This window comes from Taudactylus pleione, unplaced genomic scaffold, assembly GCF_031769625.1.
Source record: "Taudactylus pleione unplaced genomic scaffold, aTauple2 ptg000473l, whole genome shotgun sequence".
NCBI lineage: Eukaryota > Metazoa > Chordata > Amphibia > Anura > Myobatrachidae > Taudactylus > Taudactylus pleione.
In genome coordinates this window covers 12,554,108-12,568,849 of record NW_028284875.1, presented here as the reverse complement: position 1 = coordinate 12,568,849, position 14,742 = coordinate 12,554,108, and the positions used below count along the sequence as shown (strand labels likewise).

Below are 14,742 nucleotides of genomic sequence, written 5' to 3'. Positions count from 1 at the left end.
GCTGCACGTACAATACAGCTCCTGCTACTGTTAATATTGTGTTTTTTGTTTCTAGTTTGTTTTTTTTCCTTTTATGTATTTTCTATCAATCCAAATTTTCAGTTTTTTTGTATTTTAAGCATCCATTTTGAATGGCCCACTGGGTTCTAAAAAAATGTTTAAAAATGGAAATGTCAGATTCCTTTTTTGTTTTGTGCTTCAGATATGTTTACTATTCTCTTTTATGTTTGGGGTGGCACCCTTGTCATTTATAATTTTTCAATATATTATTTTTGGTGGGCCCTCTTGCTCGCTGGGACCGGTTGGGACACCTTCTGTCTGTAGGAATAAGCTATCTATTGATATGGAAGGATGGGCAGATTTATTTTTATGGTCTGGCTCCCTTATGTCCAAACTATATAGCAGACAAGCATTCCCTTAATCACTACTGTGCCTATGTATATGTTTATTATGTGAATGATGAATCACTCTTTGTTTTCTTTATTTTGTTATCTTAATTTTGTTTGATATTTTTGATGATGCCTTTTATTTGCTCTATTTTTGACAAACATTGTGTAATGCATAGTGTTTGTTTTCTGACATTTCAATAAAATATTGATTAATTAAACAAACAAAAAACAACCTGAGTGCCTTTTCTGGTGGGGGGGGGTGTTCTTGTTTGTTTTAAAAAAAAATTGTGGCTGTTTACAAGCATTTTAGATAAGTTATATAAATACATCAAACTAGCATACATTAAATGGATTTTTGAAAACTGTAATTGCTCTGTTCTTCCAGTGTTAAAAATGCTTCAAAAAGCATTTTTTTTGCTTGTTAACATTAAAATATGTTTTTCTTATGTACAAATGTAATGTTAGAATGTGACTATGTAATGTATTATAAGTAAAGTAACCAAAAAGCAGCTATTAACTTTTAAGTTGTACTGAAAAACAATTCATTTCTGTCTGCTGAAATGCGGCTTTTACTATATGGTGTCAGATTAAGTGGAATAAAATAAAGCCAAAGCCACAAATGACAATGCCAAAACAGAAGTCACTTGAGCTAACTAGCATCTGGGCTTTGAAAATCAAATGAAATGTTAACACTGAAAAGTAAAAAAAAAAGTTTCTTGGGGCTACCTAATATCATTTATAGAAAACAAGGTATCTGTATAGACCTGGGTTCTTTAGCAGCACATAGATATTATTTCATGCTATAAACATAGGGGTTTATGTATGTCTGGTCGATATGTGTCAACACTGAGATGTTAGTAAGTGAAGCAAACCATATAAATAATAGACCCAATTTACAAGCTCAAGCTCAGGATAAGTAGCAGAAATCTACTGTGCATAGCATATTTCATGTCAAACCACTTATGGTTTAGCAATACAAGGTGCGAAGGAAAATATACAAATACTAACAGCATACCGTATTTGCCTACTTTTCATAACTCCTCTCCTGGAGGTTTCACAGATGAGATCCAAGTGGGCCATACTAGGTGCATTATGATGAGTAATATAAAGGGGAAAGGGGGAAGAGTTATCGTCGCACAGGTATAAATTACTCTATAATGAATAACACTATTCCTATGGTGGTGCTCACTTGAGTTAAATAACAATGATTCAAAAGGCATGGAGGAAGGAAAGAACTGTTATGTGAGTACTCTTGAAATACAGAATAATTAAAATGTAACTTTTACTTGTACAATGTTTATTTGATAAAATAGACTTACACTTGACAGCACAGAAAAAAACATATAAAGAAAATGAGCAATTAATCCATACTGGGCTAAATAGCACCAATTATATGAGGTGCAAGAGCCTCCTGACTTCTAATCAGATGGCAAAATATTTAAAAACATAAAACAATTTCAGCATAGTAAATGTCATAGCTTTATTGCAACACCAAGTTCTCACATTTAGGGGCCTATTCCTGATGTTAATTATTGGACCCCCATAATTATCATTCTAATCCGGAGCAATTCATCATTGCTCCGGCGTGGTGACAGCTGATCCGATATCAGCTGTCCCCATGAGCGACTTCACTGCTCCTTTTCGGAGCAGTGGATCTTTTCACTGCTCCTTTCGGAGCAGTGATGGTAGAGCGCATACGTGACCTACAGGCCACGCATGTGCACAAGAGCACCGACGTCTGGCAGAAGGAGCCAGACAGGGGCAGAGGGATCCATCAGGATCCCTCTTCGCAACCCAGACTTCCTTCCCATAGGGAAGGAATAGGTTGTGAAGATGGCGAATGCTACTGCACTCAAGCTCCGAAAATATTGTATTTTTGAAGCTTGATGAATTCTGTCCCTATACTAGTGTTTGGGGACAATGGGCCATTCCGCAAAAGGAAGGTAAATAGGAGATATCTGTGATATCTCCTGCTTTACCTTCTTGATGAATGGCCCGAAAACTTAATTTTTACAATTGCAGGTGAAAATGTTAATTTTCACCTGCTTTTGTAAAAAATAAGTGATGATGAACAGGCCCTCTAGGCATAATACCCTATGGTCAGCAGCTCCAATATGTGTTTAGCAGGTTGCTTAATAGAGAGTCAGGGTAATCAAGACTGCTACTGACAAATTCTGCATCTCCTCACTATAGCAATTGTATTCAGTGAGGAGTAAGAGATTCATGGAAAGCAGGTTACCCTTAGAAACAACAGGAGAATTGGTACATTAGTCAGTTTTTCACCTCTGCTTTTTAATGTCATACTACAAGCATTGGACAAACAATGAGAGAGTTACTCCACTGATATAGTAACCAATTAATAGAGGCATAGATAATGCATGTGACAGGGTAAATCCGTAAATCAGCCGCCTATTTGTTCCCAATAAACACTGCACAACATTGAGAGCATGAATAAGGGTCATTAACAAACATCTCACAATGCAACATGTGTGCTGTTTTGTGACGCAAAATGTGCACCATTTTGCACAAATGCACCCATTTTCCTTGCTTGTATATGGATCTGTGCATCACCATGGTAACATCTTCAAAAGTGTTCCTAATGCCTGCATACTCAGTTGCCTTGACATTTTCAAGTTCAATAATTATTTGTCTTGCCCATAGTCACATAAAACAGGCAGGTATACCAAATAAACTATCTATTCAATGCAATGTATTATAGTTTCTATTTATCTGTCCTTAAACTCAGGTCAAATTCTATCCAGTTGACTGCCACAGGCATATACTGTATGTAAGACAATATTTGTGCTTATTATTGGTATTTTACAATATTTATGGAAATGTTTCCAGATGTAATCTATTATTTTCTATGTATAATCCCGAAACATATTCTCAAAGGACAAGAAAGGGCAAATGCAAATGTGCCATGATATATTAGCTCTGGTATTTTTTCCATAAATTCCTAAAAAACAACAAAAAAACATATTGGCTTCTTTTACAATTAATCTTTGTTATTTTCCATTTTACACAGCAATTATAGCGTGTATTATTTAATTTTATCAACATAGATGACATGAGATTTTTTCAAACAATTTGGAAACTCTAGTTATCTACATTATTCTATTAGACCCAGTCAGTGAATTGGAAATTATGGGTATAACATCTCTAAATATAATCATTGGTAGGCTCATTATGGTTGTGAACACCATAAAGTACAGTATATTTAATTATTCCAGCCCTTCGGTTATATAAACAATATGAACTCAACTTAAATAACCTAGCTACATTGTTAGGATAACTGCTATAGAAACAACTAAAATAATGTACTCCCCATACCCCCATCAAGAGTACTTGGCTCATAGATTTTACAGAACTGGAATACTGAAGTCATGCCCCATACACGTATGCCAAGTGATTTGCAGCTTGTACACATGTTGAAATGCACATGTGCAACCCTGTAAAAAGTAAAACTTGGCATACCTGGATTTGGCAGAAGCTTTCGAACGTCTTCACTCACAGTGGAAAAACGTTACTTGGCATGTACATACAAACCTAGTTTCTATGTATTGTTGTATTACCGGAGCAATATACAGTACTAAGATAATCCATTAGAAGAAATAAGACACAGCATCAAGGTATTTTTACATGATTAATGTATGCATATTTTAGCATTCATTTCCAAATGAATAAAAGGTAAGATTTTTTTAATGGAGAAAACTGGAAATTCCCTAATATCTTACTTCAAATACAGTAGACAAGGAATCATTTTAAAAATACACCAAAATCTAATCTACTAGAACAGTGGTTTCCAATCTAGGTCCTCAAGGCACCCTTACGGTCCAGGTTTAATGTTCTGTTATATATATAGGCTCTTCAGTGCAGAAAAGGACTAAGCATGGGGCCTTAAATATGCACAAACTCCATCCCATATGAGGAAAAGGTGATTAATTTCCTGACTCCATTAAGGTTGACACCTTCCTCACCGGTGGCAGGCTCTCAGCCTGCCATACACCTCTCCAGTTATTGTGGTCCTTCACTGGCCAAGGCAGAAACCAGACAGTCCGGCCCACCCTGAGACAAGAAATCTAACTTAATCTGCAAAAGTTCTGGCAGTGACGCATCTCAAAAGAAAGTTGAATTACCAGTTACCACTTCATAAGGTGGGTGTTGGAGTCCCTTATAGGCTGAAGCCACATTACGGGAGTGTAAGGCCATATTATGGTCAGTGACAATGACAAAGTGTACCCCCCAAAATAAGCACACATGACTTCCAATACAAAGTTGCAGGTTTCATGTGGTTAAAGCTTCCAGCTAGGATACAAAATCCTCAAAATGTTAAACAAGAGCACCCCCAGCCCAGTATTACAACCATCCATTTTCAGCACAAACTGGCAAACTCAGGAGCCCGTAAAACAAGTTCTTCAGAAAGGAGCCATTTAAAAACAACAGGTCTCCTGACACTCAGAGAACACACCAATTTATTCAGTGACAAATTTTTCAATAGGTTCGTTAAAGAACTACCTTAGAAAACTGGTGAATATACCTCAAACAGTAACCAGCTACAGTAAAATGCCAGAATGAGAGCTTTGTTCAGGGACTGAACCTTATTAACCAGGGGCTTAATGCAACCACTAACCACAGTATACTCCAGATATTTATTTTTCACCCCTAAAGCCACACTTCTTGAGGTTAACCATAAAGCCTGCCTTCTGCAAAGATTAAAGGACAGCACATAGGTGATTCAGGAGTGCGTTTCAATGCACAGGTGACAAAATCATCAAGGTAAGCTGCAGCATAATTCTGATAAGGCCATAGGATTTCGTCCATAAGACACTGAAAAAATGCAGGTGCACCATAGAACTTAAGTATCCCTCGCAGCGAGTTCAAGACTTCATCATCAGAGGCCATACAGCCTTCGATGATGAATAGGCCCCATTGTCTCTGCGTTTCAAGGTACCTGAGGAACAAAAACCCAATGTGATCCTTTACAGAGTGCACTAATAAAGATTCCTGCTCTCTACAAGCTTTTAACAGGTTCATATGATAAACAAGTCTTCCCTACCAGAGTCAGGCTGAGATATCTTGCAATTTACATATACTAACTCACTTCAAAAGGAGCCATGCTATTTTGCCAACAGATTGTTTCTGGGTCATAGTAGCAAAACATTATCAACTGATGCAAAAAGCATTAATATTATATGGCTGCTATTGTGTCTGCATATTCAACAGATTATCTATGACCAATGACCAGCTACTGTAAATCGCAGGCGTTTGCTCATATTCATAACACCTGTTGTAGACAGTGAAATGCGCGATGGCGTGGTAGCGGGTCCACGATGCCCTACATTAAGATTAATTGCAATCTGTACTGAAATACTATGTGTGCATAATATGTAATAGCTCTGACTGACTAAGGATATCATAGAGCTGGAATAATATAAATAACTAATTCCTGAATAGCTACTGGTATAACATCTAGCAGTCAGAACCGTCTGAATCACAGCACTAACTACAGCACTAATTACAGCATTATGCAGTGTTAACAGATATATGACACATCCAGAAGCTCGCAAGCTTATAAAATCTCTCATATAAGTCTTGCATACTGACAGAGGCACTATTAAACTTTAACAAACTGTGTATATTGTGACAGTTCCAATTTAAATTTTTTCATATTGAGTGAGATACTATTACTGTCAATTCACTTGTGAATTTCCCTGCCAGCTTGTACTTTACATGCAGTAGTAACATAATTAGGATCAAATGAATCCTTGAACTGCAGCAATATCAACTATGGAAGCAAATTATATCAGCAGCTAACAACTAGATGATACTGCTATTTTGTCAATTACCATTGTGACATATTGCAAAATTACTTGCAATATCCAGGCTTATGATTGTTTGTCTCTGTATTAATAGACATAGGATCAACTTTTACATGTACAAAAAGCACATATATGAGTGCTAGAATGCACATATACTTTTGCGAGCAATAAATCTTGACATTATGTCATATATGCTGTGGTTTCAGCCGATCTCAATAAGAAACACTATTTAAACTAATTGAGGGATATTTTACCCTTAAAATAATTTGGATTGATTGTCTTTGTGAGATCCGAGGTGTAAGATTAATCACATCATTTTGATCTTTTTACACAGTTATGCACTGACTAAGATTGAGAATTTAGGGAGTCATTCTGCTTCATTTTTTGGGCATAGACAGGAAGGTTAAGCCAAATACAGGCTAGTGTCATATTATATATAATTTCATTAATATCCTGGTGTGTTTGAAGCAACACAATTCCACTCTCATTATATCCTACTAAAATAGATTGTTTCAGAAGGATTGATCAGTATCAGTGGACCGTGCTTTTTAATTATGTGTAGTTCACATTATTATAATTTTTCTTTTTTTTATGTTTGCACTAACACATGTATCGTCAATTAGTCTCACCAAGATATATTTCACTGTTTTATCCCTCTTGCTTTGGAACAATTTTATATAATACTTAATAAAAGTAAAATTTTATTGAATTTACTCCTTTTGTGCGCCTTACAATACAACCCCTTTCTTTCCTCTTTAAATTCCATGATTCATTTTGGTCGACTAGGGCTGCACCCCCATATCCAGATATATGATTTATATGACTTTTTTGGGGTTTTATGTTTAGACAATTGAGTATGCAGATACTCCTTTATCTCCCTGTCCCTTTCATAAATGCATATTCATAACAGCCAAGACTGACGTCAGTCGCCACTGAGCGGAAGAGTCATTTTGGCGACATTTAGCGGTGGATGAAGACATCGCTTGAAGAGCCCAGAAGACGTTGGGCTCACGAGAGAAGTGCTCCAGCGGCCAGGACGGGTTAGAGGCAGAAGAATGCGGCTGACAACCGCAGAGTGCTGCAGTGATGCTAACGAAGCTCCCAACTGCAGCCTCTCCCACCGGACAGGTAGGTCCTCTATGATGCCTTCCCACCATTAATTCCTCCTTTGACCACCAGGTTATCGGGCAGTAGGCCTGCGGGGGTAATCAATCCTTAGGCCTGTGGCATGAATAGGCAGGCATTAGGCCTGTGCTCCTGACACTATAAGTGATCCTGGGCAATAAGCCCATTAGCAGCAGTAATTTACCACTACTAATTGGATGCTAGCCTAAGTCTGTAAAAGATCAAACAGGATTCCTATCTTTAATCAATATGGGATTTTCTTAGGGGCAGTTACATATATTACACAAGTCGGATGTGGTTATCAATCCAAACCTGCAATCATAAAAATCAGGTGCTATGAAAGTGTGAATAAATTCAAACAGTATGTAAAAACACAAAAACAAATAACAGCTGCCATAATGTTTATTATTGTAAACATTTACATAAAGCATACTCCACAATGCTTAGAAAAAGTTACCCCATGTGGCATTATCGGAATGTCCCACTGGGATACCACAGAAATTCCCAGTATCTGACAGTACTTCTCATACACCATACTGAATTTAAGGTCTGTGGTCATTAAGAAATGTAATTATGCTGCATCACTGCAACTGACCTCCATTAGATTTCAGTCCCTCTTCTGTAAATGTAAGAGAGACATAGGAGAGGGGAGATCCAACAGGGACAGTAATAACAGCCAGCTTCTGATTTTTTGACTGGATCAATCATCCATCAATGCATATATTGTGTTGGGGCAGTTCTTCACTGCAGCTGAAGGGGTGTGGCAGCAGAATCTTAGAAACGGTGGTTGTCCCAATACCTGCTCTAATGGATTACCCTGGGAGAAAGGCTTGTGCAGAACCCCCAACCACAAGGTTGGGGAATAGAAATATCTATATAGTGCTTTCGTGTCCCATATGTTATGTATTGTATATTTCTACCTTAATGTACATTGTATGATAGTTTTGCTTTATGATATTATGTATTTTTATGTCATTTCATGAATATGAATGCAACATAAAAAGATCTACATAATATATAAGGAAAGTGATAATTTTTTTTATCATTGTACATTATTTTATTAATGTCATTCATCTTTTCCACCACCTCCCCTCCCTATTATTTCTGATTAACATCATTTGTGAAACACCATCATATAGATCAAATATTAATTTTTTATGGTTTATGTTCCTCATAAAATAATTAAATTAGAATAACAATTATATTTCTTCTTTTCTGCTTTGAATTTCAAGCACTTCTCTGAAATGGTAGTTTTGATTTCTCTGCAAAGGTAAAGCTATATTATATATATTATATATATATATATATATATTATATATATGCTGTTATAGGCTGAAGTTGAACTGTAAATATAAATAATCATAAACACAAATGACTATGAAGTTACATTGCTTCGTGGTTCTGAAAGTCATCTTGTGCCAGTGACAACATAGTAACAGCCTGTAAACATTCAGTTGAACAGTTGAACAAGCAATAGTCAAAGACTGAAACAATGCCAAAATGTAAATAAATGGTAAACAAAGTTCATGTAATTCAACAGAGATACTGTCACTAAAACAGCAATGTACAACATAAAGTGATACATGTACTCACTCAAAAGTAAATTTCTGACATGAAAGGTACTTTTTTTAACTAAACTATATACAAAAATTCTTCTGATAAAAATGATGTCATTACGTTGGTAGTGAATGACATTTGGTATGAACTCTGACCTTATAAATAACAGATTGGTGTGAGATAATTCTTTTTCTGACATGAATTTCCCATATTTACTCATAAATACCACCAAATGAAGAAAACACAGACACTCCTGATAGTCACCCAGTAACATCAGCACACCATTATTCACAACCAAAAATGTAGTAGAAGAAAGGAAAATGCATAGGCCACGTAGAGAAGTAAAGTAATGAAGATATCACAAAATATACAATAGCAAAGATTTAAAGAAAACTGTAATGCTTAGCATAATCTATATAATAAACTCAAGTGCTACTAAACATTATGTCATCACATTGGTGCGTGCCGTAAGGCATAATGCGCACTCCTACTGCTAATAAAATAATAAACTGCAACACACAATGAGTACCACGCAACTCTGATCCATTCTCCCCATAAACCAAAGCAAAATAATTACAGTAGCCCTTTATAAAGTTTCAAAGCATAATTCAGGCACACGCGGCAGCCCAGGGCAGTGACATGCACATCGCATGACCGCCAAAGCCTAGTCAGTGTGACAACTGGAAGAATTAAAGATGAGCCCAAGAAGGAGGAGGTACTGAAGTATAAAAAAAGAGAGAGACGGTAAAGAAGAGAAAGAAACAGAAAAGAAGCAGATTACAGACACAGAAGGTCAAGAAAGCGGTAGGGGAAAAAGGCAAAACTGAAGTAGGGTGAAAAGAGAGGAGGTCACAGAGAGGCAAAGTAGTGGGAGAGAAAGAAAGAGTTGAATAGAAAAAGAGATTAAGAGGAGATAAAGAAAGGGAAGGGTGTCAGAGGATGAGAGAGAAACAGACAGATGATGAGGAAGTGCGAGATGGATTAATAAAATAATAGGGAGAGAACACTGAAGAAAGAGAGGAGTAAACAGTGAGAGGAGGCAAGAGAGAGTCAGATAAGAAGGAGAGAAAGGGAAGTGAAAAATGGGAGATGGTAAGTGTGTAAGAGGGAGAATGAAAAATAGAGGAGGGAGGAGTGAGAAAAAAGGAAGAGCGAGATGGACGGTGTTGAAGCTGGTTTAGTGGCTGAGACAGAATCAGTGTAAAATTAGCTTGGAGCGACGCCATCTTGCGAATGGCAACCAGACTCCATCTTAAAAATAAGAATCTGCAAGACGCCATTTTGTGACCAATGCCATTTTAAGTTACAACTCACAAGCTAAGTACAGATGGCAATGTTTTTGGTACTGGGGACAACCTTGCATAGAAAAAATACCAAAACAACTAGAAAAACAGTTTCCTGAGAAAAGTAATTAGAAAAGACAATACACCAGGAACTGTGGGTGTTTTTGCATGTAAATGGAGAGACCCCACATGTGGACAGGTGTAGCTGTGTCAATTTTAATATGGCCCAGACACTTGAATCTGACTGAATGAACACTGGTAAGAAATCTGCATGAAAAGAACTGTTTAAACTCACTGTCAGACAATATGGCACCAGCAATCGGCTGGGGGTCTCCACCCTGTTTGAGAGTGAATCTCATTACTAATAACACATTGCATTGCAGTTTAAAATTTTTAGTAAGGAATGATATTTAATATATGTGTATATATATATATATATATATATATATATATTAAATCCATCATAAATAGAATCACATGCATAAACACCGCACATTACGCACAGTTGCGCTGTTAACATAATGCACATTAGCGATAGCATAAGATCCTGTGCGCACGCATCTGCCCCAAGTTAACTAGCATATTTTCTCAAACCCCGAATACTTACACACTGCACATTCACATAAAACGTTCCATAACTTTAAAGCATTAGATTCAAGTTTTATTCATTTATTACAAATGCTGTGAAATAAAGGCTATTTGGTATCTAAGGTTTAATACGTGATAAGTAAGCCGTGTTTGGTATTGTACTGATCTGCTGTTTCTCAACAGCTTTCCAGTATCATCGGTGTGAAGATTGCAACATGCATTCTCAACTTATGGACCGTAGAGAGTTAAAACACCAAAATGTACTTTGTAAAATTAACAGCCTAGATTTGCATGCAGGGGGAAAAAGGAGACAAAGGCTGTTGGAGGCTGGTCTGTGTCCATTTGAATCAACCTGTTAAATATCCTGTAACAGATGCACCAACACTAGGAACCAATGAAACCATGCCAAACTTCTCTATTGTATTGTCTAGTTCTGTAAGGGTACAAATATGTGGGGTCTGACCTCAGTCTTTATGCTGATGGTGTTGATGGAGGTTTCTTATGGATGCCGGTAACTGGTCCCAGTGCGCGTGCGTATGTATAACTGTATCTTGGGTCTGTATAATTTCATTGCGCTAAATTGTACATAGATCACAGCGTGTAACTACCTGTACTTTACTTGAATAATACTTTGTGCTTTGGAAACACATGTTCAAGGTCTGAAGGCATTAATTTACTGTATGACTGCGTACACAAATAGTGGCAATTTTAGAAGGTATAGACAGGTTTTTAGAAGGTATAGGCAGGAGCATATAGAGGTTTAAATTCAGTATCCTTAGTTGGGGGCTCGTAATGTGAGGTCACTTACCTACTCACACGATATACATACGGTTATCGATATCTCACCAAAGGGAAGATAGTGGCCACAAGCAGTTTACCTGCAACCACTCGATGCTGAGAGATCGCTACCCATTATCGTGTGAGCAAGGGATGCTGACTAGAATCCAGGGACAAGAAAGGAAAAAGTTTGTTTTCCTTTGTTGATAGTATTTTACATTAAAAAGGGGTACGCAGTATTGCGCACGTGGCAGAGTCGCATTTTTGCACGCAATAGGGACGCACTTTTCCGTACGCAGCTAAGGGTAAGTCATATGGTTGTGTAGTAGTCGCATTATTGTGTATGCGACTAGTCGCACAATAACGTATACGTATTTCCGGTTGTGCTGCCACGTGTTTAAACAAAGCCATAGAGTTTACTTTTTCAATTGTTGCCAATAACTGGGTTGACGTGTATTTTTCTGCGCAGGAAAAAAGTGTGTAACTGTGAGTATTTGTTTAGGGTGTAACACGGGTCCTAAATGTTAAGGGTATTGTATGATCCTTAAGGGCTAGGTGCAGGAGTTAGCCTAGCTGCTCGGTAGTAGCTACCGTTCTATACACATCAGCAGGTGTATATGTTGTCTTTATTGTAGGGACCGGCTCTCGGTGTGATTGCAGTGTTTAGTAATTAGGTTGGGTTACTGGAGCATTGTAATTGAGCCGCACTGGAAACTTGTGATTGTAAACTGAGAGATAATAGGTGAGTGGGAGCATCTAGAAATTTCTTCCATAGGTAAGTGGGAGCTTCTAGAAATTTCTTCCACAGGTGAGTGGGAGCATCTAGAAATTTCTTCCATAGGTGAGTGGAGGCATCTAGAAATGTCTTACACCAGTTTAAATCTTTATTGAAAAACTTAGGGTTCTCCCAGGATGGGGACCAAGTAAATGGTAGAGATGTTAAATGATTTGCTGCTGTTGGAAGCGCCACTTGGGTCGGCACAACATATTATGCATATTAAGTACGGTGCCAATGCAACCAGGTATTGTGATTTATGGTTTAATATGATGATGAAGAGTGTTAGGCCGTTTCCTAGAATTGGTAGTTTTGATAAGGAGATATTGAATAATGTCCGAGCTCACATCTGTTTGGTGCGTTCTCGAGTGAAAAAGGTAAAATATTACGAATGTTTAAAATTGTGGCAGCATGAAGCGGTGTAAAATTAGCTTGGAGCGACGCCATCTTGCAAACGGCAACCAGACTCCATCTTAAAAATAAGAATCTGCAAGACGCCATTTTGCGACCAGCGCCATTTTAAGTTACAACTCACGAGTTAAGTACAGATGGCAATGTTTTTGGTACTGGGGACAACCTTGCATAGAAAAAATACCAAAACAACTAGAAAAACAGCTTCCTGAGAAAAGTAATTAGAAAAGACAATACACCAGGAACTCTGGGTGTTTTTGCATGTAAATGAAGAAACCCCACATGTGGACAGGAGTAGCTGTGGCAACTGCAATATGGCCCAGACACTTGAATTTGACTGAATGAACAATGGTAAGAAATCTGCATGAAAAGAACTGTTTAAACTCACTGTCAGACAATATGGCACCAGCAATCGGCTGGGGGTATCCACCCTGTTTGAGAGTGAATCTCATTACTAATAACACATTGCATTGCAGTTTAAAAATGTTAGTAAGGAATGATATTTAATATATGTGTATATATATATATATATATATATATATATATATATATATATATATATGAATATTAGGGGTGAGCGGGTTCAGATTTCTGAAATACGAACCCCCCCGAGCCGAGGCAGATCCGAGTCAGGCTCGACTTTTCCCGCCTGATTCGGATCTGAAATCGAGGTAAAACGTCATCATCCCGCCTTCCTGGTCTCACGGGTTTTGGATTCTATATAAGGTACCCGCGTCGGCGCCATTTTCTCACTCGGCTGTGGACAGTAAAGAGGGAGGGTGGGAGTTAGGGCTGGCTGGGCTGTGTAGTGTAGTGTAGTGCAGTGTAGTGTTGTGCTGTGCTGCTGTTGTCCATAGGGGCTGTGTCCACTCCTCCAAAGTCCATAGGGGCTGGCTGTGTTGTGCTGTGCTGCTGTTGTCCATAGGAGCTGTGTCCACTCCTCCAAAGTCCATAGGGGCTGGCTGTGTTGTGCTGTGCTGCTGTTGTCCATAGGAGCTGTGTCCACTCCTCCAAAGTCCATAGGGGCTGGCTGTGTTGTGCTGTGCTGCTGTTGTCCATAGGGGCTGTGTCCACTCCTCCAAAGTCCATAGGGACTGGCTGTGTTGTGGTGTGCTGCTGTTGTCCATAGGGGCTGTGTCCACTCCAAAGTCCTGTGCAGTGTCCCAGTCCTAAAGGGGTGCTGTACTGTTGTCCAGGGGGTGCTCTGTCCATCAGGGGTGCTCCCCCAAGTGCAAAAAAATAAATATTTTTTCTGCAATTAAATCCTGTTAAGCTGGCAAAAGCACAGCGAAGAACTGTGCGTTCTAAGAAGATATCACAAATCCCCAAGGAGAGTCCAAGTGTGGTGGCGGTTGCGATGCCTGATCTTCCCAGCACTGGACGGGAAGAGGTGGCTCTTTCCACCATTTGCACGCCCCCTGCAAGTGCTGAAAGGAGCACCCACAGTCCACTTGCTGATATGCAAATTGAAGATGTCACTGTTGAAGTACAACAGGATGAGGATACTGGTGTAGCTGGCGCTGAGGAGGAAGTTGGCGAGGAGGATTCTGATGGTGATGTGGTTTGTTTAAATCAGGCTCCGGGGGAGACAGTTGTTGTCCGTGGGATGAAAAAGCCCATCACGGTCATGCCTGGGCAGAAGACCAAACATTCCACCTCTTTGGTCTGGCAATATTTCTATCCAAATCCGGACAACAACTGTCTTGCCATATGTACCATATGTAAAGGTGAAATAAGTAGGGGTAGGGACGTTAACCACCTAGGAATATCCTCCCTTATACGGCACCTGCAGCGCGTTCATAAAAAGTTACTGTCAAGTTTAGAAACTTTGGCTAAGACCGTAAGCAGTCCAGGGACACCTAAATCCCATTGTCCTGTTGTATCCAAGCGCCTGCAAACCACACCGTCAACTCCCTCCTCGTCAATTTCCTCCTTAGTCAGGATCGGAAGTAGTCCTGCAGGCCATGTCACTGGCATGACTGACTCTCCTATCCGGGATTCCTCCGGAGGATCCT

General features: G+C 38.7%; 1 protein-coding gene across 1 annotated transcript in view; it reads right to left on the bottom strand.

The window, feature by feature from the left end:
- The window catches only part of WDR27 (WD repeat domain 27), a 525,006-nt gene that overhangs the window by 140,380 nt on the left and 369,884 nt on the right, over positions 1-14,742 (bottom strand). The window lies entirely within an intron of this gene.